This window comes from Aythya ferina (genome assembly GCF_964211825.1).
Source record: "Aythya ferina genome assembly, chromosome: 2".
In the NCBI taxonomy this organism is placed as follows: domain Eukaryota; kingdom Metazoa; phylum Chordata; class Aves; order Anseriformes; family Anatidae; genus Aythya; species Aythya ferina.
In genome coordinates this window covers 75,508,114-75,535,152 of record NC_140297.1, presented here as the reverse complement: position 1 = coordinate 75,535,152, position 27,039 = coordinate 75,508,114, and the positions used below count along the sequence as shown (strand labels likewise).

General features: G+C 36.9%; 1 protein-coding gene across 5 annotated transcripts in view; it reads left to right on the top strand.

The window, feature by feature from the left end:
• The window catches only part of CDH12 (cadherin 12), a 588,550-nt gene that overhangs the window by 321,792 nt on the left and 239,719 nt on the right, over window positions 1-27,039 (top strand). For 4 of the 5 annotated variants that reach the window (XM_084508730.1, XM_084508731.1, XM_084508732.1 and 1 more), the window contains one exon: window positions 25,673-25,816. The exons of the other annotated variant lie outside the window; for it this stretch is intronic. The gene's annotated coding sequence lies outside the window, so the exon portion shown is untranslated. The remainder of the gene's footprint in view (window positions 1-25,672; window positions 25,817-27,039) is intronic. 5 annotated transcript variants of the gene reach the window in all.

The following is a 27,039-nucleotide window of genomic DNA, read 5'->3' as shown; positions in this document are numbered from 1 at the left end:
TAGCTCTACAAGTCATGTACTTAGCAAGTCAAGTAATGGGCATCCATTGCAATGAAGAACTTAGGCCATTCTCAGATTTATCGGAGGTATCCTGAAGCAAAAGTAGAATCAGAAGTGAGTATAACTCTTTTTAAGACTCAGGGTTGGGTTGTTAAAATCAGAAAATAATCTCTCTGTTCTCATTTGAAACTATACCTCTGAGTTCAAAGAAATTTTAGTGCTGCAAAGAAGACTCTTTAACTACTAAACACATGTTTAATATAGCACATTACCTACAGAACTCTGAGATGTATGCACTGAAAATTGTTCTCTTACAGTCAGTTAGACTCACTCAGTCTCACTGAGATTTTCAGAACTGACTGTCTACCAGAAGTTTTGGTGTCAATATTGGTTCATATAAACTAAGGAGGTAAAATTGAATGCAATAAAATACATGAAACACAATAATTTATGATAATCCTTTGTATCTTTCAGTTAGTTGTTTTTCATACAACTTCCTAGAGGAATGCACAGACTTATGATGCACGGGCATGGATTAACTCTAAACCACATATTGGATGGATTTACTGGAGAGCTAATGTAGCATTACGTAGCCTGCTAGCACAGTGAGGATTGGCATACATCATGTGTTGTATTATCAGTGTGATCTTTGTCTTTATAATATTGTCTTAGTTAAGGCTCTGTTAATTTGACATAGTCGGTGAGCTGGGAGAAAGCCAAGCAAGTAATTTATGGGAATGTGATATCTATTTAAATTTCTACAGATCTCTGAATTTTTGTTTTCTTATCACAGATGAATCATCCCATCAATCATTGTCCTGCATTAAATACAGTTATATTCTCCTTTGATCTGGATATATATTATAATATATTCAATTCCATAAGCTTTGCTTATAATGAGTTTTCTTTGTTAGATTCTCCATACCCCATATTTCCCAACTAGACCTCCTACCATCTTCTTTAAGAGTGAACTTTCCCACGGGTGGGTAGAGGTTTTTAAAACACAAAAACAGGTTAAAATAGTCATCGTACATGCTGAAAGACCAGGAAGAGAAACAGATACTTGTACAAAACACAGCTGAACACACCTTATCTGCATGGTAAGATTTGTCTTTAAATATCACAGCTCACTATTCAGACTTAAATTGTTTATATATATATACATATATATATATACGCCTATTTGTCTTTGGTGTGTGTGTTGGGGGGGGGGGGGGAGTAGTTTTATTTATTTTTATTTAATTTTTAGAGCAAGTATCTAAGACTGGATCCTTCTCAAGACTTCACACCCTTAACCTTATTTAAAGCTGATATTACTTAGGGGCTGGTATCCTTAGCACTCACACTTCAGACTTAAACATTATATTCTCGGCAGTGCTTGAGTACATTGACCATGCACTTCATGCTCCAAACTTTGCAAATACCTTTAGGATAAAAGCCTGTAAAAGCAAAAAGATCTGCTCTATTTATTTAGGGGTTTGATTTTATCCTCTGCTTTTCCATAGCTCTGTTAGCCTAGTATGTCTTTTCTATTGAATCCTTTTAAGATGTTCTGAACTATCAAAGATAATCCTACATCCTGTTTTTTGTCAAATCTACTTGGTCACCGATTGTTCTTGTAATGCTTTCTTTGCTCTGTACTAGGTTTGTTTCAAAGGCATGATAGGTAAGATTTTGAATGATTACTCTGAAATTTTTAAGAGTTTACAAAAGCAGTTAAAATAAAACACTACTTCACTGAGGTTAATGTGATCCCATAATTTTTATAATACTAATATTCAAACTGACTGACATCTGGGGTAAAACGTAATAAGCCACTTCCTTTTATTGGATAAGTTTTGTTTTCAGTGTGACACCTGGACTCATAGTCACGTTTTAAAGGGAAAGTGTTGATTTAGATGGACATTTTTAAGTCTTTAATGTTTATGGTTTTCTACTTCTTCTAATTTTTTGTGCTTTGAGGAGCACTAAATTCCAGATCAGAATTCTGTCCCTTAAGGGAAATTCTGATCACTGTAAAGCCTCTGGTTGTTCACCCAAAGTCATTACTCACTACCATTTTATGATGCTTCTAGGTCTATTTTTATTTGTAAATATTACTTTCAGGGTATTAATATGTATGGGTTTTTATTAAGATTTTTTTAGAGGCAAATATTCAATTTTGATTGTCAAATATTTCATTCAAAAATGCTTTATGGCTCAGTGCACCCAGAAGAAAAGAAGACATAAGCATGTTACTCAGTTCTTCCCTGAATGAGGTCTGTAAGATTGAGACAGAACAGAAATGTCTTCTTTCTATCTGGAGTACTGAATGTGCAAATTATGAGCAATTGTCAGGATTTTTCATGTATTCCAAAACTGAGTTTTGCCAAGAGCAGGAGGATAGGAAACATCCATAAGAAAAAAATCTTCAATTTTCCTTTTATGTTCCTTTTATGTTCCTTGTTTAGTTTCTAAACTTTGTTTTTACCTTTCCTGTCAGAGCAGAAAGTGTTTGAGGAATCCATAGCAGGCAGCATTCAGAATTATTCGAGTGCTTATGGCTCCACATCAGTTCTAGAACTCTCCATGCCTTGCTTCAAGTCAGACACTTTATACATGAATTTATGAGACTTCTGGAACACTTTTTGGTTAGGAGTATTTCCCTGAATATTGTATCCCTCTGTTTAGACTGGAAACATACTTCATTTAGCTTTTTCCTAGATTGACAAGTTAATTCAAGAAATACACAGATAAATATTTTTACATTTATATGTATTTTTTTTTTAATTGTATTATTTTCTGTTCTGTGTAATAATTGATTCTGTAGAATTGCACAGTTGAAAATGATGTTGCAAGAAAATTTCTGACATTGGCCTTGAAAGCCCAAATAATTTCCAGAGTGAGGCAAAAATGTATATTAAATAACACTTTCATCATGAAATGTGGAATTGTTTGGCATTGAAATGTTTTCACCATACAGTGGAAAATGCTAGTTCTACCAGCAGAATTGTCTAGCATTAATTTAACACTTAGTTAATTCCTTACTGATGTCAAGAACAAGATGTAATCAAGAAACTGAAATTATTATTATTATTTTTTATTTAAATTTACAGAAAGTGATGTAAAGATGTGCAAATAGCACTGGAACTCTTAGTTCAAACCCATATGTTAATCTAATGTTCTGTGGTAGGTAGCATTTCAAGGATTCACCTAGTTATTTTCCACCTTAAATTAGTTACAAAATAACAGTGAATACAGCTTGGCTGTTGACACTCCTCTATAGTCTTAACTTGTTTTGGGTCTGATCCAAAATCAATTGATATCAATGGGAGTTTTCTGATGTATGTTAAGAAGACTTGGATCTGGCATTTAGTCATCTGAAACTGTTTTAACATTTTCCATAATATTGTCTGCCACACTAAAATACCAAACAGTTGCAAGGGTTTGTGCTTTTTCTATTTCGTGAGACGTGGCATCTCCCTTGACTAATGGGATGGAAATCAGTAATAATAGCAGTTAGCAAGAAAGAAACATTCTTTGAAGATTTCAAAACAAACAGCAGTAACAAAACAAACAACAAACAAAAAGAGAATTGATCTTTTTAGTCATTTTCCCCTTAATGACTAACAGACACGGCATTTGCCATCTATAAAATAGATTTTTGGACAATGTGGGGGAAAAAAAAACACCCAAGCCTCATTCCATTGTGGAAATGAGTTATTCTGGGAACTGAATATAAGACTAAATGGCGTATCTGCACTTGTCTATATGGAGGACAAATGCAAGATTTGGCAGCCCCAAACCATCATATTTTGAGGTAGCCTACTTCCAGAAAGACCAGTCAGAGCTGGAGATCATTAATGCAAAAAGTGCCTTGCACAATATAAAGAGCTTTTCAGCAGGCTGAGAATACATGCAAGACATATGGTGTGAACAGTACAAACTATTTGCTTCTCCTTTGTGTTGTAAACGTCAGTCTTCCATAGTTTGGTGGATTTCTTATACTGAACATCATGCAAATTTGCTACTTACTACAAGGTAATTTCCAATCATGGTGTCACAGCATCTGTGTCTAGTGGTGATTGCTCACTTGTTTGGGACTCCTAAGAATTTTCCATGTGCCTATCTTCATAAGTGATATTGGGGCTTTAGGTATGTGCCTAACAACAATCATGTAGGACAGAAGTTTTTTTATGTTCTCCAATGTTTATATAACATGGATAAGCTACATAATAGCTTGATGGGACATCATTAGAAGTCTTCCTTACAGTTCTTACTCATTTTAGCCATGTTCATATCAAGAAATGAAACACAGCAGGATCGTTCTTTGGCACTGAGTCTAATCAGCAGAGAACAGCTTACATCAATGCAAGTAATGAAAGTAAAGCTCTTAGCTTCCAAAAAAAAAAGATGGTCTGCAAACTGCCTGTTGGTCTTTGCCACCTCCTAAACCATGCATGGAAATGCTCACAAGAAGACACTGAGGCCACAAGCATGCCAGAAACTGTTCTAATGATCTAAGAGTATGAATGTATGAGCATAGTGTTCACTGGACACTGCTTAATTTAGTACTCCATGTATAGTACCAGCAGCCTTTGAGGCTGCTGACCCACTTAAGTTAATTTCAAGTGCTTACTATATTTTTAGATTATAGGATTACATTTAGCACACGGGTTGGAAGTGTCAGAACACTTCTCTGTCTGGATCATCAGTGGACCCCAATTTAAGGTGTAAGATGATAGGGTGTTCAGCTGTCCCTTCATACAGAAGTAGCTTAAAGATGCCAGATTAAAACCAACTGCAATACTAATTTTAGGAGCAGCATCAAGTCAGCTGAATCCAATGAAGTTGAAATGTAAGACAATTAAAATGATGCCTAGTAGAGAAAAGCTTCTGCTTGCTCCTGAGGCCACCTAGATGGAATATATAAAGTGATGCATGTCTTCATATGCAAAATCTGAGCAGTAGTACATTTGCAGCTTAAAATGCAAACACGCCTCTTGTCAAATAAGCCAAAGCTAGCTTTATAAATAAACCAAAGCTAGCTTTGACCTTGCTGGCTGGGCCACTACTAGTGATGTAAGTGCAGAACTACAGAGCCAAGCAGAACTACTCAGTTTGGCTACATCCTCCCTGTGCCTGTCCTGTGAATTTCTCTTAAGTCAAAAAAGCAAAAGAATGGCTTAATATTGCTTACTTCACAGATTATTGAGTATTGTAGCAAATGAAAACCATCAAATCAAATATATTTGTGTTATACATGGATAGAGTTTGTAGGGTGAATAAACATTATTTAGGCTTCAGTCACTGCCCAACAACTTTTGAAACATCAAATAGCAACAAAAAAATACACAGCAAAACTGCAGGAGACTGGCACAGACATCCTATTTACTTTAAGGAATAATAGTTTTGGAGTACATTGAACTTGTTCAAACAATGTTTTGTCCTTGCTTGACTTATGCTGCTGCCTCAAGACCTAAAACCTTTGTGTATTTGAAAGCCTCATGCTTGCCACTTCTGCAGTGTTATTAAAAATGTCATGTTGTCATCTCTTGCTGCTGCAGAAAGCTACAGTACTGAATGATGTAATTCAGGTCCTGTTCCTGGGACACAGCGAAAGGATCTTCAAATTTAAATTAATCTTCTTCATCCAGCTCCTAGTATTTTAACCCTGCATTTTTTTAACCCTGTAAGATATTCCTGCTTTATGGATATATAAATACCAAATTCTTTGGTCCTATAAAAATTACACATGGTAGCGTACAATTTCTGTGTGCTTTTGTTAGTCTTCCTTGTGTTATTTTGGGTAATTGCTTTATCTCTTTGTTGAAACTGACTATCTAGGTACGAAAAGCTCTTGTTAAATCTCAATCTTTATAGGAACCAAGGTCCTTCCCTCTGCCAAAGTCAATGTTAAATGAAGCAAACAATGTGATATTTTTGTGTGAAAATGGAAGCATTTTAACACTGTGATCCTCTGTTTTCTTGAGTCACATTTATGGAGAGATTTTCATCAATACATAAAATTCAAACTATCATAGGATGGTGTATGTTAGAAGGGAGCTCTGAAGGTCATCTGGTCTAACCCCCTGCTATAGCAAGGACACCTAGAACAGGTTGCCCAGGACCAAGTCCAAGCAGCTTTTGAAGATTTCCAGAAAGGGTGACTCCACAATCTCTGTGGGCAACATGTGCCAGAATTGGGTCACCCGCAATGCAAAGTACTTCCTGATGTTCAGAGGGAACCTCTTATGTTCCAGTTTGTTCCTCTTGTCCTGTCACTGGGTACCACTGAAAAGAGCCTGTCCCTGTTTTCTTTATACACTCCTTTCAGTTATTTACACTGATGAGATTCTGCCCTGAACTGTCTCTTCTCTGGGCTAAATGGTCCCAACCCTCTCAGCCTTTCCTTACAGCAGATTGGCTCCAATTCCTTAACTGTCTTCATTGGACTCTGTCCAGTAGCACCGTTTCCCTCTTGTACTGGGGAGCCCAGAACTAGACACAGTATTCCAGATTTGGCCTCACCAGGGCTGAAAAAGGAAAGGGATTACTATCTTTGACAGTTTATCTGGCAGTGGGTCAAATACTCTGGCAATACTCTGTCAAATGAAGCCCTCTTCAAACTCTGTCAAATTCTGCCCCATTATCCAGCTCATGATTGAAGATGGTGAGCAGGTTTGGATCCGGTATTGACCTCTGGGGTACAATGCTCGTTACTGCCTACCAACTAGACTGCACGCCCCTGATCACCAACTTGGGGGTCTAACCATTCAGCCAGTGTTGAATTCACCTCACTCATCCAGCCACACTTCATCAGTTTCTCCATGAAGATCCCATAGATCCTTAAGTGAAGTGAAGTCAAGGAAGAGAAAATCCACTGCACTTTTCTCATCTGCCAAGCCAGTCCTTCCATTGTAGAAGTTTATCACGTTGGTCAAGCATACTTCCCATTGGTGAATCCGTGCTGACTATTTCTGATGGTTTTCTTCTCCTTCATGTGCCTGGCAAAACAACATCAGGAACTGGAAATGGAATACCAGTACGGATATGAGTTTATATACAGAGGTTATATTATGTATCTACTAGTTCATACATTACACAGTGACAGATGGGGAGATCAGAAATTGTGATCAGTATGAGATGTGTTGTCTTCTTTTTAAATTTGCATATAATGCATGAATTAATACAGAAAGAAGAAAAGTAAATTGAATGTGGGAATGGACATACTATTAAATTCCTTAAATTGCAATAGGATGGGTTGTATTTGCAAAGTGACCCATTAACATTATTACAATCACTATTATGAGAATGAACTCATGTTGTTCCATAGTCTGCTCTCAATATAACCACATATATATTTCCAGATAACCATACTGTATTGTTGGTGTAAACAACAGCAAACCATGTTAATGCTAATTTCATCTATGTTTAATTCCACTGACTTCATTTGCTCTGTACCTAGTGCTTACAGAGAAGGACATACAAAGATAAAATAGCATAAGCATCAAAATCTGACTTTATTTAAGTAAATGGAAATTCAGCCATGAGTGTCTTGTAGTCCAAATTGCTTCTGTTATTTCAAGACAATCACTTAAGAAAAATCTTAACTGAAATCAGCCAAATTTTGTCTTTTTTTTTTTTTTGTAAAGAAACTAAACTAACTAAAGCTAAGCCCACTGTATTTCAATTACCATTTTTTAAATCGTTTATAATTGCGACAAAAAATGCAATACAGAAAAGAAAATCTAATTTAAAAATACACATTAACATGGGAAAATGTGAACATTGGAGATTCAGATACTCTTAACTTGTCAGAAGAAAATATGAGAAAATCATTTTTCCAAGTATTTTAATTTAGAAGTATATTTTTGACAGAAGAACTCTTATTAATGTATTTATTAAAAGTTTGCATGCAAGCCTGAATTCCCTGGGATGACAGTATTTACTTTATGAAATGGCATAAAAATAAAATGATGTTAGTTTCAGTAAAGGTAACAGCTGTCATAATGACAAGCCAGGTATACCACTTATTTTCTGTTGCTGCTTTGTCACACAGCTGGCATGGATAGTTTGCTCAGAAAATAAGATATTGACAAGATATTGTTTTAACATCTCTTCCCATCTTTGCTACCTTGCCTTGCCCATCTTTCTCAACTGTTGATTAATGAAGAAGCATGACTTGTGCCTCAGTTATTTCACAGAGAGGCTCTGCATTGTTTCTTTGCTGGGTGTTGAAATTGAAATATTCAAGAGAAATTACCTGCATTTAAAAAACAAAATCAATATCAAAACTGTGGTATTTCTTTCCTCTGTTTAAATACCCTGTATTATTAACAAAATAACAATTTTGAATTGTTGGTAGGGCTATTTATTTATTTAAACTGGCTGTACATTGGCATACAAGACAAACTGAGTTTTATTTCAAAATCAGTTTCTGTTTGAACCAGAAAAGGTCTTTGCATGAGTTTGTGATGTATCAGGGAAAAAAGTTTTAAAACAGTTTATTTCAAAATTTTCAGGGTACTGCTTCACTTTTGTCTGAAGATAAAAATCATTACATTTCAACTACTTACAATTTTAGTTTTCAGCAGAATTATACCTTTTCATGCAAGGTGCAATATCAAAGGTTCATATCATACTGCATGGCTTCCTTCATTGTTCTCAGAGGGAATTGTTCCTGTCACAGATTCCTCCGTAATATCTTTAAGAAGAGATATTTTGCATTGATTGGTAAGCATGGCATAAAGTCAATGCTAGTTGTATGGAAAGTATCTGCTATATGAATGTATGTGTGTCTGTGTTCAGTGTAGTGAAGATACCTTTAATTTTTTAATTGATTGAATCACTGGTATTTGGAACATTTCTGAGTCCCAGGTGCAAGGGTGGTGTAGTTAATGAAGTATTTGCTTTCTAGTCAGCCTCTGATGTCTGTAATAGTGATAAGGAGATCTCAAAATTTTCAGCAGGAAAGATACTGCATTCAGTGGAAAGGTCAGGTTTCTTTGTTTTGTTGGTAAGAAAATATGTATCTGACAACACTCAGCTATTGTTCCTTTGAAAGTGGAGTATGTGACCACTGTGATAGTGGAAGGAAATTGCTTGTTGCATTGCTTGTTGCTGTATGAAAAATTACGGGAGTTGCACTGTATACCAAATTGAGAATAAGGCATTTACAGTGTGATTTCAAAAATGAGTGTGGAATATCCATATTGTTTACAGGAACAGCTATCATACATCTACATCTGACTGACATGAACTTTTTGCTGTAAAATTACAATAGCTATCTCTCCCAGCTTTTCCCTCCCTTCTGCCATTTATGAAATGAACAGATTTATCCTGTGGTGGTATTGTAGCATAAGCCTCCTTTTGTAAAGGAGCACAGCAACTCACACAGGCTGTGTTCTTTTCCCATGGAACCTCTCTTTCAGTTTGCCTTAGAGGTAGCAGGACTTCATGGCTTGTTAGAGGTGGAAATGGTAGGGGCAGAGTGGCTGATTCCTTATATTCAAAATGCACCCTGTAATGGAAGCATACCTGGGAGAAAAGACGTAATGACTAGTAAATAACAGATATTAGATATAAAAGTAAATATATGTAGATACATTCCTCATGTTCTATTACTTACCCCAGCCTGTGTCAGAGAAAAACATTTACAAACAGATCAAATCTGGCTAAGACTGCTTTGATAAAAGCAAACAAATTTTTAAAAGAATAAGTAATAGAAGGAGACCATTTATGTAAAAGTTTTACTACAAACTTACAGAAATATCATTAACTAAGTTAAGAAACTCAATGCTGAAGTTCCTATCTGTAAAAGACATATCTACATAACTAAATGACACATTTTCAGTATTTCAGGATTTTATAAGATGTGTTTGGGATCTTAAAAGAGAATACCTATGCTTGCTCTTTTAAATTTATTTACCAGGTAGTTTTTGGTTAGTTGAAATCAATTTGTACTGCAGATATACTGCCTCATTACTGTAGTAAAGTGACATGGCATAACATTAGCTCAAAAAACTCTACAGAAATGTCTGTCCAATGAACTAGGAAATCTAGCTGTAAAAGTTTGACAGGCAAAAACAAAACTCTTGACCAGAATGTCTCTTTTCAGAAAATAAGTGGTTTTTTTTTTTATTTTTTTCTGTACACTGACACTAGAGGAAGCTTGTAGCAAGCAATGGTGGGATTTTGCTCTTCTAATAATAACTGCCTAAAAGTTTGGCATCTGATCTTAGCAAATGTTCTATGACCTTTTCATATTCAAAGGGAGGCAGAAAGTCACACCAGCCAAGAATGATAAATCTAATTTTCAGAAAGGTGTCTGTGTTCAGGTGGACAAAACCTTCCTGATATTCTTAATTAATAATGATTCATTAGTAGCCTAAATGACTAGCTTAATTACTTATAATTGGTGGTTAATTACAACAGTGCAAACTCAATGAAATAAATCACTCATGAGAGTCTTGTGCAGTTTAATGTTATTTTAGGGTATCCAGGAGTATTGCAACATTCTTTACTAGGGTACTCTTCAGTTGTGAAAATCTATAGACTTGCATCAAAACAGATCTTCTGAAAACTTCTGAATACTTTGGTTTTCTTTACGATATTGTACCTTTTCTTATAAATAAATCCATGTATATATACATATGTATATATATCACATAAATATTAGCAAGGAGTTATTTATAAGTTTCTCATTTTAATTACATGTATATATTATCCATGTATGTTTCACTTTTTCAAGAGTTTTGATTCATACGTAATTTCAGTTAACTATGGTTATAAACATGACTATGACTTTAGAATTCAGTCTTGGAAATGTTAAGATGAGATTTAATGAGTTCAGTGAATTTTTGGGGGCTCTAATCTGAACAAATAAAAATATTCTCTTGAATAAATATATGCAAGGTCTGGCTCTCAATCTGTTGTCCTACAAATTTCATGTAAATAATCTCCCCTGTAATCTTCACTGGAACAACTTTATTTGTGACTGTAGTGAAATGAATCATACCACAAAGGGCATGTCTTGCACCATTCCTTTGGTCTCAGAGCTATTGTTTGCTGGATGTGCTATAGTAAATACAATAGTAAAGGATGTATTTGGGTAGCTAGCTTGGAGTTGTGCCCTGCTATGCTGTTACCAGTATTTGAGCTAATTAGGACTGACTCAGATATGTCTCTGTGAGTTGCAGTCATTCCCAGTCTGCTTGCTATTGAGGATAAAACAGTTCACAAGCTCTGGAGCGTGAATATTTGCATCTGATGTTTTACAAAACATTATACTCTTGAACTTTGTGGTATGGGATCAGCATTAAAAGATTACTAACATATATAATGCCAAGTGGAAGTGACTGGAAATATGTCATTAGTGTTGAGAATGAGGCATAGAAAGAGATAGCATTATCACTTCAAAAAGTAGTTTAGAAAAAGATGGGGGATTTTTTGTGCACACAGAAACAGAGATAACTTACCATCTGAGCAAGTTTAAAAAATGAAAAGTTGAGGTGAATGTAGGCGTAAACAATGGGAAAGCCAAAACATTGAAAAGCTACACAAGTATTTAGAAGGGTCACTTGTATAAGTGTTTCACTTATTTGTAGACTCACTGAAAAGACTGTAAAAAACTGGTGTAAGAACAATAGAGACTGTCAGTTGCTGATGACATTTCCTGCGAATCTCTGATACGAGAGCTCCATAGTTATACTCAGATACAGGATTTTTTCTGACCCATCCTAGCCATTATTTCATTATTCTTTGTTTCTCTGTTTTGAAGAAAAGTCTTACAGTAATGAGTGTGGACTTATTATTAATCTCACACATATTTTTGCTTAAATTAGAAAATAAATGACACAAATAGAGACACTTTCTTCTATTTTTTGTTTTCAGGTTTTGGTTTGGACGTCTACATTCACATCTATGTTATTAAAATAGAACTTTCTCTCTGAAGAAGTAGCACTTTCAGAATTCACCTCAGTTCAACGATATAGCACAGTAAATTAATTTGTTGTTACTACACATTTCTTCTGCAGGTGCATCCTGGCTTGCATAACACACATTGTGGCCAGCAGGGCTAGGAAAGTGATTGTCCCCCTGTAGTCGGCTCTGGTGAAGCCGCACCTCAAGTATTGTGTTCAGTTTTGGGCCCCTCGCTACAAGAAGGGCATCGAGGTGCTGTAGCGAGTCCAGAGAAGGGCAACAAAGCTGGTGAGGGGTCTGGAGAACAAGTCTTATGAGGAGCGGCTGAGGGAGCTGGGATTGTTCAGCCTGGAAAAGAGGAGGCTCAGGGGAGACCTTATTGCACTCTACAGGTACCTTAAAGGAGGCTGTAGGGAGGTGGGGGTTGGTCTATTCTCCCATATGCCTGGTGAATGGGCTAAAGTTGCGCCAGGAGAGGTTTAGGTTGGATATTAGGAAGAACTTTACTGAAAGGATTGTTAGGCATTGGAATAGGCTGCCCAGGGAAGTGGTTGAGTCACCATCCCTGGAGGTCTTTAAAAGACATTTAGATGTAGAGCTTAGTGATCTGGTTTAGTGGAGGACTTGTTAGTGTTAGGTCAGAGGTTGGACTAGGTGATCTTGGAGGTCTCCTCCAACCTAGATGATTCTGTGATTCTGCTTACATAGAGGTTGTTCTGAGATGTGTGTTTTACCACTGTTTACAAGGCAGCAGAGTTTTTCTGTAAGTCTATTTAATTATTTTTGAAACCAAAGTAAAGCAATATCATCCTAGTATCATGGTCATGGAGATTGGGATTATTTATTATTAATACTGTGTTTTCTTCAAAAATTAATATTTCATTATTAATATTCCTCATGAATATATAATTTGTATCTTTTATATCATTAATGACATCGGAAAAATATGCTTTTAGTTGATTGCAATGTGCTGCTGTGCAAATGTCAGTGTGATAGAGAGAGTTTACTTTATTCCACTTTGTATAGCTTTAATTAAGCAATAAAAGACGACATCCAAAATAATTACATACCATTTCCTTCCTGAAGAATACAAAGCCAAAGCCTATGCTAACATAAAGAAGGCTAGAAAAATAAAACTGACACTTTCCTGCCTAGCCTAGAATAACCTTTAATACTTGAAAATATTAGCATCAGCAGCATTCAGATTATATTAACAAATTTTAATTAAAGATAAGCTGATATTTAAAGCTATTTTACTAGGTCTCAATATTTAAGAACCAGTATGTGCCATACCTTGATAACCATTTTTATCTTACAGTTTAACTTACAGCACTGTATTGCATAGCACTGTCTAGTTTTTAAATGAAATAAATAAATAGTCATCACCTTTTAAAATAATTGAGTTCCTAAAACAGTAATTAAGTTTCTATAATCAGTTCTGAGCTCCTTCCTTGCTCAGAAACCTTCAAATATAATTCTGGACACATGTAAATAAAATCTGTCTCTTCCTTTTAGAGCTGAACTTGGGGACTGGAAGTTCCCCAATGTCCAAATGGCCACAGTGCCCCAGCCTGAGCCTTGAGGCATGAAGCTTCTTTCAAAGCCATGAGACTCAAGGAACAAAATGAGACCATGCTTTAGGCAAGTGCAAGGTCCTGCACCTGGGTAGTAGTAACCCCATGCACCAGTATGTACTGAGGGCTGAACAGCTGGAAAGCAGTGTTGCAGAAAAGCAGCTAAGTGTCCTTTTCTGCAACAAACTGAACCTAGCCAGCGATGTGCCCAGGGGGCAACTGTCATCCTCAGTCTGCATTAGGAAAAGCAATACCAGCAGTTGAAGGGAATTGATCCTTCCCCTCTGTTTCGCACTCGTGGGACCCCATCTGGGGTGCTGTGTCCATTTCTGGGCTCCCACTACAAGGTAGATGTGAATATACTCGGTGGAGTCCAGTGAAGGGCCACCAAGTAGTAAGAGAGTGGGAGAACATAGTGTAGGACGGAAGGCTGAGAGAATTAGGGTTGATTGGAATGGGTTGCCCAGGGAGGTGGTGGAGTCACCATCCCTGGGGGTGTTTAAGAAAAGGTTGGATGTGGTATTTAGGGACATAGTTTAATGGGTGATATTGGTGGTAGTGGGACAGTTGGATGAGACGATCTTCAAGGTCTTTTCCAACATTAACGATTCTATGATTCTAAGGAGAGAAAGCTAAGCGGAAGATAATCTTGTTGCCCACCAAAAGGTTGGGCATAGAGATGAGCCAGACACATCTCAAAACTGGGCCATGAAGAGACAAGAGACAATGGACACAAAGCAGAACAAGAAAAAAAAAACTGACTATATATTAGGAAAGATATATTCACAGGGAAGATAAGCAAATAGCGGAATATGTTTTCATGTCGACAAGGCCCTGGGCCCAGCCTGCTTAACCTGCTAACCTGCTCCATTTTGACTTTGTATCATGGCCCCAAAGGGTGCTTCCAGCTCTCCCCCCCCCCCACCATCTGCTGTCCATGTCCCGGCCCAGGCCCAGGCCCCACGGCAGCCCTGAGGCCACCAGCCCCTGCTCTATGGAGGCTGCAGAAAGGCTGGGCTCCAGCTCCCCACAGCCCTGCCTGGCCCAAACATGGCCCCTGCCCAACCAGGCCTGCCCACAGCCCAGCCCAGCCTCAGCCCGTCCTGGCCCCCAGTGCCTGGGACTGGGGCTGCCCTAGTTCCCTGCTCCTGGTGGGGTGCTGGGATGAGCCCTGCCTGGCCCCATCCAGGGACACCCCGTGTTCTTGGTGATTCCGGGTTTTCTGAAAGGTCAGCTTTGGAAAGTATGTACATAATATTCACTAACATGGGTGGGAGTCTGAAAACATTGTACTCTTTTTAACATGCTGTTAAGACAAACGAGAAGGGGACATGCTCTCTGATTTTAAGAGGGTATAGAACTAAGGGAACTATGATCTTTCAAAATCTTTTAGGAGTGAAAAAAGATATATATTATTTTTCTGAAAAATTGCTTGCTTTCATGGTTTTAGGGCTTGGGAAGCAGATAATTTTCCAAGATACAGAATAGGTGTATCTATTCTGTAGATAAATATTCTTCATACTCATTCATTCTTCTTAGGCCATGTCCAGACAAGGGAGAAACTTGAGGGAGGCAAGAAAAGGGTACAAGTATGGCAGCACCCCACTCTTGCAAGCTGTGGACCTTATAGCACGTATGTTTCTTTCATGGTTGAAATTTAACAGGTTGGTTTTTTTTGCATTATTAATCTCTCTTTATTCTTACCAGACATTTCTGTACTCTTGAATATCAGTGTAGTGTGGAAGTTTAGAATATATGAGTATATTTGAGACTGTTCACCATTTTGATTCTGTTGTCACTCATCAACACCATACAGTATTATGTAAATAATGTCAGTCATAATAGTATCATAGAGCAAAACTGGAACAAATATTTACCTTACCAGTTTTTGCAATGGAGCTATTTGTGGAGCAGAAAGCAAAACTTCTTTGAAGAGGTGCAAAGTGGTCCCTATTTGAACCAATTGTTTGCATGTATGATAAAATTCATGTCTTAGTACTTTTTAAGCTTGTTTTCAGGCTTCAAGGAACATAAAGTACTTTGCATATATATATTTTTTTTTCATTATTTAGAGCTTTTTAAGTTGGGTAGACATGTGTAGTATACTTGTTGGGATTCTGCTCTAATCCAGAACCAATCCTCAAGTTCTTGTCAGCTACATCACAGAGCACAGTTATTGCACTCAGATCACTAACTCAGTTCATGGCCTTAGCCTGGACAGCTCACATCCCCAGTCACTGTCCTAAATTCCAGGTGTTGATGCATCTCTTACAATCTTAATAAAAAAGTCTTCCTCCAAGCATTGCTGTACAACAATATTAACTCATGCTTCCCTGTACTTCTAATGCAGAAATGTCTTTCTGCAATCATGGGAGATTTGGTTAAAAGGATTTTTTTTATTGTAAAACTTGGGGAAAAAAAAAAAAAAAAAAAAGTGGGTTACTTACAGGATTAAGGAGAGGTTATTTTGAAAGCAGAAAAGCAAGGTTTAAGAAGTAAATCTGTTTTGTTCTGTATAGTTTCATCTGAGATCTAGTCTTACAGATAGCATGCTTTCAATGAGCCTTCCAGGATGCAAAATTAACCAGGCATAAAAATCCTAACTGAATTTATGCCACTAGCATTGGGCAGCCTTTGCATTTAGTTGATCCAATTTTTAGTATGGATAGCCCTGCAACAAACAAGATGCCCAATAAATGCAGATTTTCTAGTTTCCTGACCTTTGTTTTGGGCTCATGATTACTTTTATGATTTTGCCAGTATCTGAGAAAAGACAGCAAGTTGTTAAAAAAAAAATAAATGTGAAAGTGCACATTATGTTTTATTTGTCTGTTCCATTGTATGATTCATGGATATTTTGGAATATTGAATGACTGCATAATGCACCATAGGGCTGCCCTCCTTTGGAATGTTAAATTCTTTATTGGGGTCTTACGATTATTTGCTGAACCATAACCTTATTTGTTCCATCTGCCTTCATTTCTTTCTAGTTATAAGCCTCATTCCCCTCAGTCTTCTCCCCTTTCTCTACTCGCCATGTCCTCAGGCAGGTCTCTTGCCCTCTCTGCTAATGTTTCTCGATCTGTAAAATGGGAGTAATCAGAGTTGTTGGAAAGATTAATTAGTGAATTAATATTTGTGAAGCACTTGAAAGATGAGAAGCACTAGATAAAGGCTAAGTAGTGTAATTATTATTCTCAGAAGTGCCCTCATGAATAGGAAAAAAAAAGATACAGGGTTTCTGCAAGCTGATTAATAATCAGTATAGATGGTTCTGGAGATAGCTGACCATGGGCTAGTTGGCTATGCTTGTAAAGAGACAAACATGAATGAATACATATCGTTTATTTAGGTAACTATACACTTAAGAGTTTACATTTTTAATCTGCCATTTTTAACAGACTGTTAATACTACACATGTTCACATTGATCATGAATCACAAATTGCAGTGATTAGAGAAAACGCAACTCTGAACTTTAGATGTGAAGCCTGTACCTTCTAGCTTCCAAATCCTTTTATTGTGATTTTGTATATGTGAATGCCTTTTAAACATAGTACTTATTACAAATGCAAATGGAACTGAGAAAGTAACTGAGAATAAATATTTTAAGGTAATATCCTACAGTCTCAGCATTGTATTGTGATTATAACACCATCTTCTCCCCTCTTCTCCCACGAAAAGGGAGGTAATTTCCTTGTACTATAATTAAACCATCTTTCATTCCTCACTATTCAAAAAAAAGGGGAAAGAGAAGCTAATGGCCCCAAATGAGCATGATCACATAATGATAATTCCTGTCCAGAGAAGATAATAATTATCAACCTGAACATTTTTTTTAATGTATTTTTTATAAATCATGTCTTCTGTGGCTAGAGAATTCTATTAAGTCTAACCACTAGAGGCCAAGTTGTATTACTTAACCAACTGTCTTAAACCATGTCATCTTAAAAAGAGATAAAGGGTGGTTGTGCTTTGTGGAAGCATGTTCTCATCCAACATAATAATGTGGAGGCATGTTCTCATCCAACATAATGTTCTCATCCAAGCCCATAATAAAGAAACTCTGTTCCAGCATGCTCTGTACCAGCTTTTGGCAGCAAGCTAGAGTGAAGTAGAGTTTAAGATGGTATGTCCTTACTTCTTTATTCCTTCTATAGGAAATGGTACCCAAGGTTACGTTGCCAAACCATTGCCTCTGTTTCCTGAGTGAAGGGGCTGCAGCTGAGACATGCTTAGGCTGCCTGAGGAAATGAAGCTCCTTGTTTTCTCAGTTCTCCTGCCCCCTTCAGTTTCCTGATGCCTAGAAGTCAGTTTCACATTTCATGTCATAATCTGTTTCTGTGTCTTCTGAGCTTTTAAGATGCTCATATTGATAGATTCCATTGGAAGTAATGATTACAGGATGAAACAATTACGAAGACACTTTTTATTATTGCCTTTTCATTCTTACATCTCTGCTGAGCATCTAAGGGAAAATTTAGGAAACTTAACAATCATCAAGGCCCAAGAGACCAATATTATTGAAGTTTGGGATAGGATCAAAAAACAAGCTGATGAGGATTAACATGCAGCTGCAGAAGGAAGTGATGATTTTGTTCAGAACTCTTTCAGACTATAGATAATCAGACTTCATGGGGTCCTAGCATGTGCTGTATGTAATGAGAAGGGATAAGAAAGGTTTGTGATGTGAGTGGTACAAACAAGAAGCAAATTAGGTATAGTTAGGCCCTGCTAATCAGTGTCAGTGTCTGTGTACGGGATTGAAATCTTTGTATTCCTTGGTATCCAAAAAATAAGATCGATATATATTACATGTTTCAGTTTCTTTACGTTACAAAAAAACGTTTATTACTCGCTTTGATGTGGTGAAATGCTTTCAGGGTAATGGCTTTGCCATTAGGCCTATTGAAGGGACTACGTTACTTGCATCATGCTTACATTTCGTGAAAGGCTCTAAAAGTTCTGTTCTTCCAAGAAGATTGGGATGGGGGACTTCTTAACCATTACACCAACTTGGCATGGTGTAGCTTGGGTATTCTCTCAGCAGAGTGCAGCCTAAATGTTAACTAGCATTGTCACATGTGAAGGGAGAGTGCTGACCCCAGGTGAGAGCTTGTCTTGCTGGCCACTGTTCCCATCAGCCTACTATTTTAGGGTTTGGCATTAAAATGATATTGCAGGTATTATCCCTATAGCCTAGCCCAGCCTGATTCCCAGTTTGCTACACAGAAGGGAGTTGATCTTCACAGGAAGAAGCTGATGTCTGTTATTTAAGAGAAGACTTTCTTCAGAGCATTAAAAACAAGAGAGAACCAGGAATAAATAACACTTCTGAGTCAGGTTCCTTTGGAGTGTTTCTTGCTCCTCCTGAACAGTAGTTGAGGGAATTTGATTCTAACAGCAATTATGTCAGAACTTCATTCCCTTTCCTACCTAAGAAGTTTTTACAGGGATATGGAAAAATGCAACTTCTCCTTCTAACACTGCCAGAAAAGAGACATAGAAGGAGGAATGCTAAGAGAGATGAGAAAAATAATTCTTGGAGAAAAATGTAGATGGAGCTTATAGTACTGGAACTGTATAAGGAGAAGCATTAATAAGGAATGAATAAGTGGAAAGAGAGCATATTAAAGTAAGAAACAATGTTTCATATAACTAGCAAATAAGTAAATTAAAATAACTTGGAGAGAAGACACAGATTTCTGAAGAATTTAAACAAAACAAAACAACAACAAAAAACCACAACCAATCAACCAAAAAACAAAGAAACAAAGAAACAAAGAAACGAAAACATAAATATTAAAAGATAACATACTATGACTCTGACATGGACAGACTGAAAGAGAGAAGAGGAGCATCACAGAAGGAAAAATTGTCAATGATAAAGTTAAAAGTAAACAACAAAACATAATAATGAGAAGAAGAAAGAAAATAAAGCCTTAAAGTTAGAAGACTAAAACTACTTAGAGTCATCCAAGTTAGGTTTCCTGGAAATTTTGATTTAATTAAAGTTTTCTTTAATTAAATTTCTAAACATTTCTGTGCTTTTCCAGAAATCAACCACGTCTGAACAACCGTAGGCAGAGGTGTTGCTGCCACCTCTGATGATCTGATTTTCTGTAGGTTTTCTAAAAGATCTGTGGATCCCCTGAAAAAATGGACTGATATGATGCTTTATGACTCTGAAAATGTGGTCCTTAACGTGTGTTAGATTTATAGTATTAGTCTGAGTAAGTAGCAGAGCAGGCTTCAGCCATAAAAATGCCAGGGAGAATCCCAAGACTAAATTGCAGTTCAGTTTTGTCCCCTTCAAGGGGACAAGCAAACCCTCCTTATTCAGACAGATGGGAACATGGAGGCTAACGGTTAGGTGTAAGATATTTATGTGATTACAGGCAGTATATTGCATCCCTGCACACTTCCTGTACTATCCTCTCTCCCCTGTCCTCACATGCTAACGTAAGTGGATAGCAAAAGGCAGTCAGCAGACAGAGATTTTACTGGGAAGTTGTTGTAAATTGCTGCTGAGACAGGTCATACCACAAATCATTGTTCCCTTCACCTAAACAAGAAGGATGTGAGGGAGGAATTGTACCTTAGAAAGGATGTCCCTGAGTCATTCTGTCTCCCACACTCCTAGTGGTGCAACTTGCAGGACACTCCTGTTTTCGCTTTTATGCCAAAAGGAGCTATATAGCCACCAGCACAAGGAAGACCCGGACCAGAAATTACATGTCACGCTTTGCTACAAAACCGCGCCCTTGGCTACTGCTGTATAACTTGTGTTCAGTTGAACCATATAGGTGTACTGCTGACAGCAGAGGTAAACTAACTTCAGCTATAAAATTTCCCCTGTCCAGTAGAGTACATTTTAGTATTCCTGAGGATCTCAGTACATAGAGAAAGATAATACAGTACAAAATTGGGATTCTGTGTTTTAACAAAACAGCCTTTATAGTTCTTCTGGGTTTATGTGGCAAGTTTTGGTAGCCAGGGGGCTGCAGGGGTGGCCTCTGGGAGAAGAGTCTGGAAGATGCCTCGTTAGATAAGGGTCAGTTTTTATACGGTCATTACACTTTTGGAACATTTCTGTTGTTTTAGAAACCTCTAAAACTTGCATTTATTTCTTTATACATTTTTTAGGAGGCATACTTTTGCCTCCTAAATGTCTCCAACATTGTGGGGATGCCTCCAAGGAAATAGCGCCAATGTTGAAATGTGTCAGTCTACCACCCTCACTTAATAAAAGTGTACAATGAAGCTCAAAGCGCACATTGCATAACATAATTGGAAATGTCTTACAGCAATATGTTGTACTACTTTTCTTATCTTTGGAAGTTTGGCCTAAGCAAAAAGAATGGTACTGATTACTATTGCTAAACTGGGATTGAGAATAGTGGTCAGATAAGGACAAGAGTGCTTTGGAGTTGTCTGAGTCCCTAGAACTACCAGAAGAAAAAGCCTGATGAAGTGAACAGTTTTCCAGTGAGTATGGCTAGGATTTAGCCAGTTCCTTCTGTCCAGATAACAAGATAACATCTTTAGCTTAACATCCACACCCTGTTTAACAAGGCAGTGAACTAAAGTGCTGAATATTCAAGATTATACTCTTTGCTAGATGCAATCAACTTCATTGTGTTGTCTGTACTCACTATGGCCAGAAAGTCTGGAAAAGAAAATGAGTTATATATATATAAAAGTTGGATAAAATTGCAGGAATCTTTGGAATCTAGTATAATATTAATTGATGACAAGATGTATTGCTTTTGCGTGAGATCTCACTAATTCATAAATTTGCTGTACAGTTCCACTTAAATAAATGCAACTACGCTGATGTAAGCCAGGTGAGAATTTGGAGTTGAGTCTGCTCAGCATCTGCTTTTGAAATTAATGAGGGTGAGAGTAAAATTCCAGTGCTAAAATGCAAGGGAATTGTCAAATAGTATTGAGAGTTATCTAGTCTGGTCAGATACTATTGAGAGTTACCTAGTCTGGCCACTATGGAGAAAAAATGTGGAAATTGCCAAAATGTGGAAAATATGTTGGTTGTAAAAGTTCAAATGGTTCACTTCAAAGCATTTGTAATGTGTTTAGGTGGTTTATTATTGATATGCATATCTCTGGAGGGGAGAAGAATAAGGGTGATTTCACTCTCTCTCTTATTATAAAGTCTTTTATTCTGCAGCTTTTGCTGTTATCCTAGAGTATTCCCACAGCTGATTTCTGGTTACTCTCTTTCCAGCCAAAATGAAGCAGACAACACATCTTTTTGTTAATTACTTATTAAAAAGGAAGAAATTACTTAGTAAATTGAATTTCTTAGGACATTTAGTGGAGTATGTTATCTTTTTTATACCAAAGAATCTTTTCCATTGTAGAATAAATAATAATAATTCTGCATGTTGAAGCTTTCGGTACATGATTGACTTCTAGTTTATTCAGTTCCTGAGCATAACAGAGCTAAGGCAACTACTGTCTGGTTTGGTCCAGCTGAAAATTTATAAATGTAGTGGGTTATTGTTGATTCCTTCACTGTCCACACAGAGTAAAAGGCCACAGAAGAATTATTGAGTTTACAATTGATGCATGGTGATGTATCACGCTGCACTGGTTTGTGTTTCTGAACTCAAGATGTTTACATGATAGTAAGAAAATTATGCTGGAATAATTTACTACTTCTGTATTTATTTGTTTTGGCATTCAGTTTATTCAAATGATGAATTTGGGAAATACAGCTTTAAAAAAAAAAAAAAAAAAAAAAAAAAAAAAAAGCTATTCATCTGTTAAAATAAAATCCCAAACATCTAAGTTATTCTTTTAATGAAACACAAGTATCTAATGACCTTGACGGTAAAAATGTCATGGCTTATGCAACAGTACTGTAAAGGTCTTATAAATTTTACTACTAAATTATATTATTTGGTAGAATATTTTTTTTGCCATGATTAGTATCTTCTCTTGTCTGTGAGGTAATAGTTGTTAATGAGTTGTTAATGAGGAACAGTCTTTAAAAATTAGATTTTTGTTTTGTATACATTCTAAAACCTGTTGTGACTTTAAAATTTTCTCATATATAAATATATATATATATTAGTTCTTTGCTTTTGCATGATTACCATAATCATGGCTTGTGGTAATAAATTCAAAAGGTTAATTACAGATTGCATAGAAAATTAATCCCACCCCCATTTTTTTGGCCACTGGTTTAATGTACTGTCCCCTCTGTATGAGAATGATGAGTCAAGAGAGATGTCTAATTTTTACTATGTGATTATATTAGCCCTTTTTAAAGACATACTTCTATTCTGATCATTTTCGCTCCCTGCTCTTAACAATCTTGGTCCATTTATGTAGATGATTTATAAGAACGGAATTCAAAATCTTGAGTTACATTTAGGATGGGGAATAATACCCAGGACAACTGACTTCCATTTTGTTGTTTAGACTGCAGCAAGACTTAGAAGTGATTCAAATATTGTTTCCTTTTGTCAACACTGAATTTAAAATGCTCATTTCTTGTCTAGTTGTCCAAGTCAACAGTAAGACCCAGTACTTTCTGTGCAAACTTAAATCATGTTGTCTCTTCAAATTTTGTCACTTCATACTTCAGTCCCTTTTCTGGACACTGTTTTCTCTTTCAGACCTTTACTTAAAGTAGTGAAAAATTAAGATAATTCGTTTATGTCCTACGAACTTCTAATGAATGCTGACTTCTAAACCTTAAAAGGACAATCAGAATAGTAGGTTAGAAATAAAACAGTATTATAAGACTGGAATTTTTAGTATAAAGCTACCAAAGGAGTTTTGAGAAGTGGTTAATAAAAGGAAAAGTATTACTGACACTGAGATCTACTAGGTTGTTTAAGAAAAGTATGGAAGATTCCAGGGCTGGTGAGAATAGGGACTCAACTAGACATAATGGTAAGAAACCTGTAAATGGAAGCTTTCACGAATGACAAAGAAGTTGTCTAGATGATCTTAATGCCATTTTCATATTCAATTTCTTTGATTGTATTTGAAATAAATAACACAGTGTGTGTCTGTGGCCTAATTATTTCATAAAGGATGCTGTGTCGTAACAAGTAAGATTGTAAATGTTGGGATGACTTGCTGTCCATTCTGCAGTACAGATTTATGGGTAAAGCAACCTCTTTTTCTGTGAGGGCTTGTAGCAGCAAATCATCATAGTCTTGACACATGAAACTCGTTTAGTCAAGCTCAAGAATATGTTTACATTTCTTATTAATATGTGTAAAAACCTTCTCAGTTGAATAATACTTATTTTTTATTAGTCCCAGGTGAAATGGCAGTCTGTATGATAGGCATTCTGTAAGTCTTATTAAAAGATATTCTACGTTCTAAAAAAATACTGTCTGAATAAGAAATATTGCCAAATACAGTCTTATTACCCAGATTTTGCAAATGAGAAGTTTTTGTTCAGTGGAAATAGAGAGGCATTTCTAGAGGAGGATCTCTAAAATCGTTAGCTACCACTGTTAGGGCAGAAAAGTCAGTCTCTTCCTACTGACCATAGGGGGAACACTTAGCTTAGATTTATGGCTCATTTCTCAGGCATTATAGTTAGGGTGACAAATAAATGTCTTCTGTCTTGTCTGTGTTATGCTAAATATATTTGAGATTCAAACTTTTATGATTACTTTTGAGTGATCTAAGTCACGTGATAGTGTTTTCTCTGTAATAATTAGATTTCTGATGTGAATGCCTGCAGAATGTACGTAATCTAGTTCCTCTGTCATTGGGTTAACAACTTAAAAATTGCTTTCTTGACCACTCATTCTACTAAAATAAAATTACACTAATTTACTCAAAGAATGAATAAAAACAGATCCTAAGTAAATTTGGTTAAGAATCTCAGTAGATGTTTATGATTATCATTGTTTCAGAATTTATAGAATAACATACAGTAGAGCTGGCATTGCAAATGTAGGTTCCAAATCTTAAAATGTTATCCATCTCCACTAGTGTGTCAGACCACCATTACTAAATATGATAGCCTGTGAGCTCCTCTCTTAGCCACTAACTGGTATTTCCATGGATAAACCTGAATGGAAAATTGAGTCAACTGGCTAACACTGTAATTGTCATTCAAGAAGTGAGAAAACGCAGATGAAGATGGTCATAAAAGCTGACGTACGTTGGCTAGACTAATTTGAGCACATTGTCCTGAAAACTTAGTATTACAAAAGTCTAGTTTCTGTAATATGATAGAAGCAAAAATAGGTAACAAATACACTTCATTCTTCTCTCACTTTTTTTTTTTTTTTTCCATCTAAATTTAAGCTGTCATCTTTAACAGATTTATTTGTATCAGTATAAGTGAAAGGCAAATTAGGTCCTTTAAATGCATTCCCTGTGGGTTTTTTTGTTCTTCTTCTGCAAGTGTAGAAGAGAACATGTATTTTTGTGCTTTGCTACTGATTTTATCTCTGTCTTTAAGAGTCCTTTCTGTAATAATTTGGCATTCTTTCTCTTCATTTTATTTAAATTGCCACATACACTTGTTAAATAATCCTATCCTGTTTGGGTTTTGTTGTTCCTTTATTTTCCTTTCCATGGTGATTTATTGCCATCTGGGGGCTAACATGAGCCCATCATGCTAATTTCACTTACTCTGCCCATTAACTGCTATTGTCCCCAGGGTCAGAGGCAAACGTATGAAGCCACTTTATCACTCAGCTTACAGAACATCTCATACAGTGAACCTTGTATTATGAAACGGCTACATCAGCCTCTAATTACTCAGCTCTACCCTGTGTTGAATGCTGGTGCACCTTGAGAAACAGCATGCAAAAGCACATTTGTTTAAGTCCTCAGATGGTTAACAGCATGCATAACCTCCTCACAAATTACAGCCTCAGCTGCAGCACATCCATTAGTCTGGAAGAATGAAGATTCCCAAGTGGCCCTGGTGCCTTTCCCAATTCCCTTGCGACCCACCAATCCTCTCAGTGCTTTCTCTGCATGTAGGGAGTGTTCAGAGCTAATCAGGTCAATGATCATCTCACGGCTCAGGGGACATGACAGGAGCCTATCACAGCAGTTACACGATCTTCCAGACCTGAGCACGCTTGCTGAGAATCTCATGTTAAGAAACATAGCTTTGGTGCTTCTTCTCTCACTCCCTAGGAACCTCTGAGGATTTCAGCTCATCTTTCTCTCTCTTTCCTTTAGACAGTGAAGTGTTCAACATAAATGAAAAACAGGCATAGCAGTATGCAGCAACCCGGAGTGTGTTGATTGAAACTTAGATTACCCCCAAATCACTGTTGATTTGACTGATGCGCCAGCTTTACCAGAGAAAAGATTTCAATTAAGGTAAGTGCGGCTTTATCTGGCTGACTGCATCATGCTGAATTTCTGCATTGAAAGTTCAAACTGAGTAAACTGACAGTCTGCACTGCAGCAAGGGAGTCTGTGCCGTGTGTCAGGAAAGGGCTCAGGGCAGAGGCAAGTGTCCCAGCATGGAACCCGTGTCTGGAGAGATGCAGATTTTAAGCAGCCGCTCGTGAATGGCTGCAGTTATTTCTGATTCGGTGGCACTCTGAAGCTTGAAAAAAATGTTAGAAATGTGCAGGGGTGTGAGAGGGGAGGAGGAAAGGCAAGCGCACTTTCCCCCTTTGTGCTTACTACATTTATTTTGGGAAGCACTACAACTGGAAAGCAAAAGTACATTATAGTAAAACTTGCTTCTGAGCAAGGAGCTTTGTTCATTCGCAAGCAGAAACTCGTAGACAAAAGGCTTCAAAGTTCAGTGGCATTTAAATGAGACAGAAAGGGATTTTTGAAATGAGAGTTGAGAATATGCATGCAGCTTTCCATGTTACAGCCAGACTGAGGGCTGTGACTCGTGTGTGGACTGTTATACTCAGCAGTTGATGGGTTTTTGAACAGTTCCTTTTGCAGAAATAGCAGTTCTGTGAGGGGAGAAGTGTGAGTGGGGGTGCTGCTTCAATAGGAGTGGTCAGAAAATGAAATTGGTAGTTGCTGGGGGGGGGGGGGGGGGGGGAAAGTAGTGTTTGATTGAAGAGGAACAGGATGCATTTTTCATGGGGTGATAGAGTGTGGCATATCAAAAGAAATATACTGATGATTGAAGATCTTTACTTAAAAAACAAAACAAAACAACAACGACAAAAAAAGAGTAGATGTGAAGAGGCTGTCTTGAAAGATAAAATGATTAATAAGAAAAAGTCAAGGATGCTTATGCAGCCCAGAGTTAGTTAAGCAACCCGGTGTATCTATGGCAAATCCATACCAGCATGTCTAAAGTGAATTGAATTTGATAGTCTGAGTCAAGTGTACATTTAATATCTATGTTGTCAGGGATAACTGAGGAACTGGTAAACAGCCCAAACTTTTCAATGTTGTAAGGGACCAAATTAAAGATCTGTTGTATTAATCATGTCAGTGTTCTTCCTGTCACCCACAAAAAATTACACTTTGTCTTTAAAAACTTGTCGTAATAGCGAGAAAAGATCAATGGAAAGTTAATTGATTCCAAATCTTGCTGTCTTAAACAGATGTTTAACTCCTAGGCA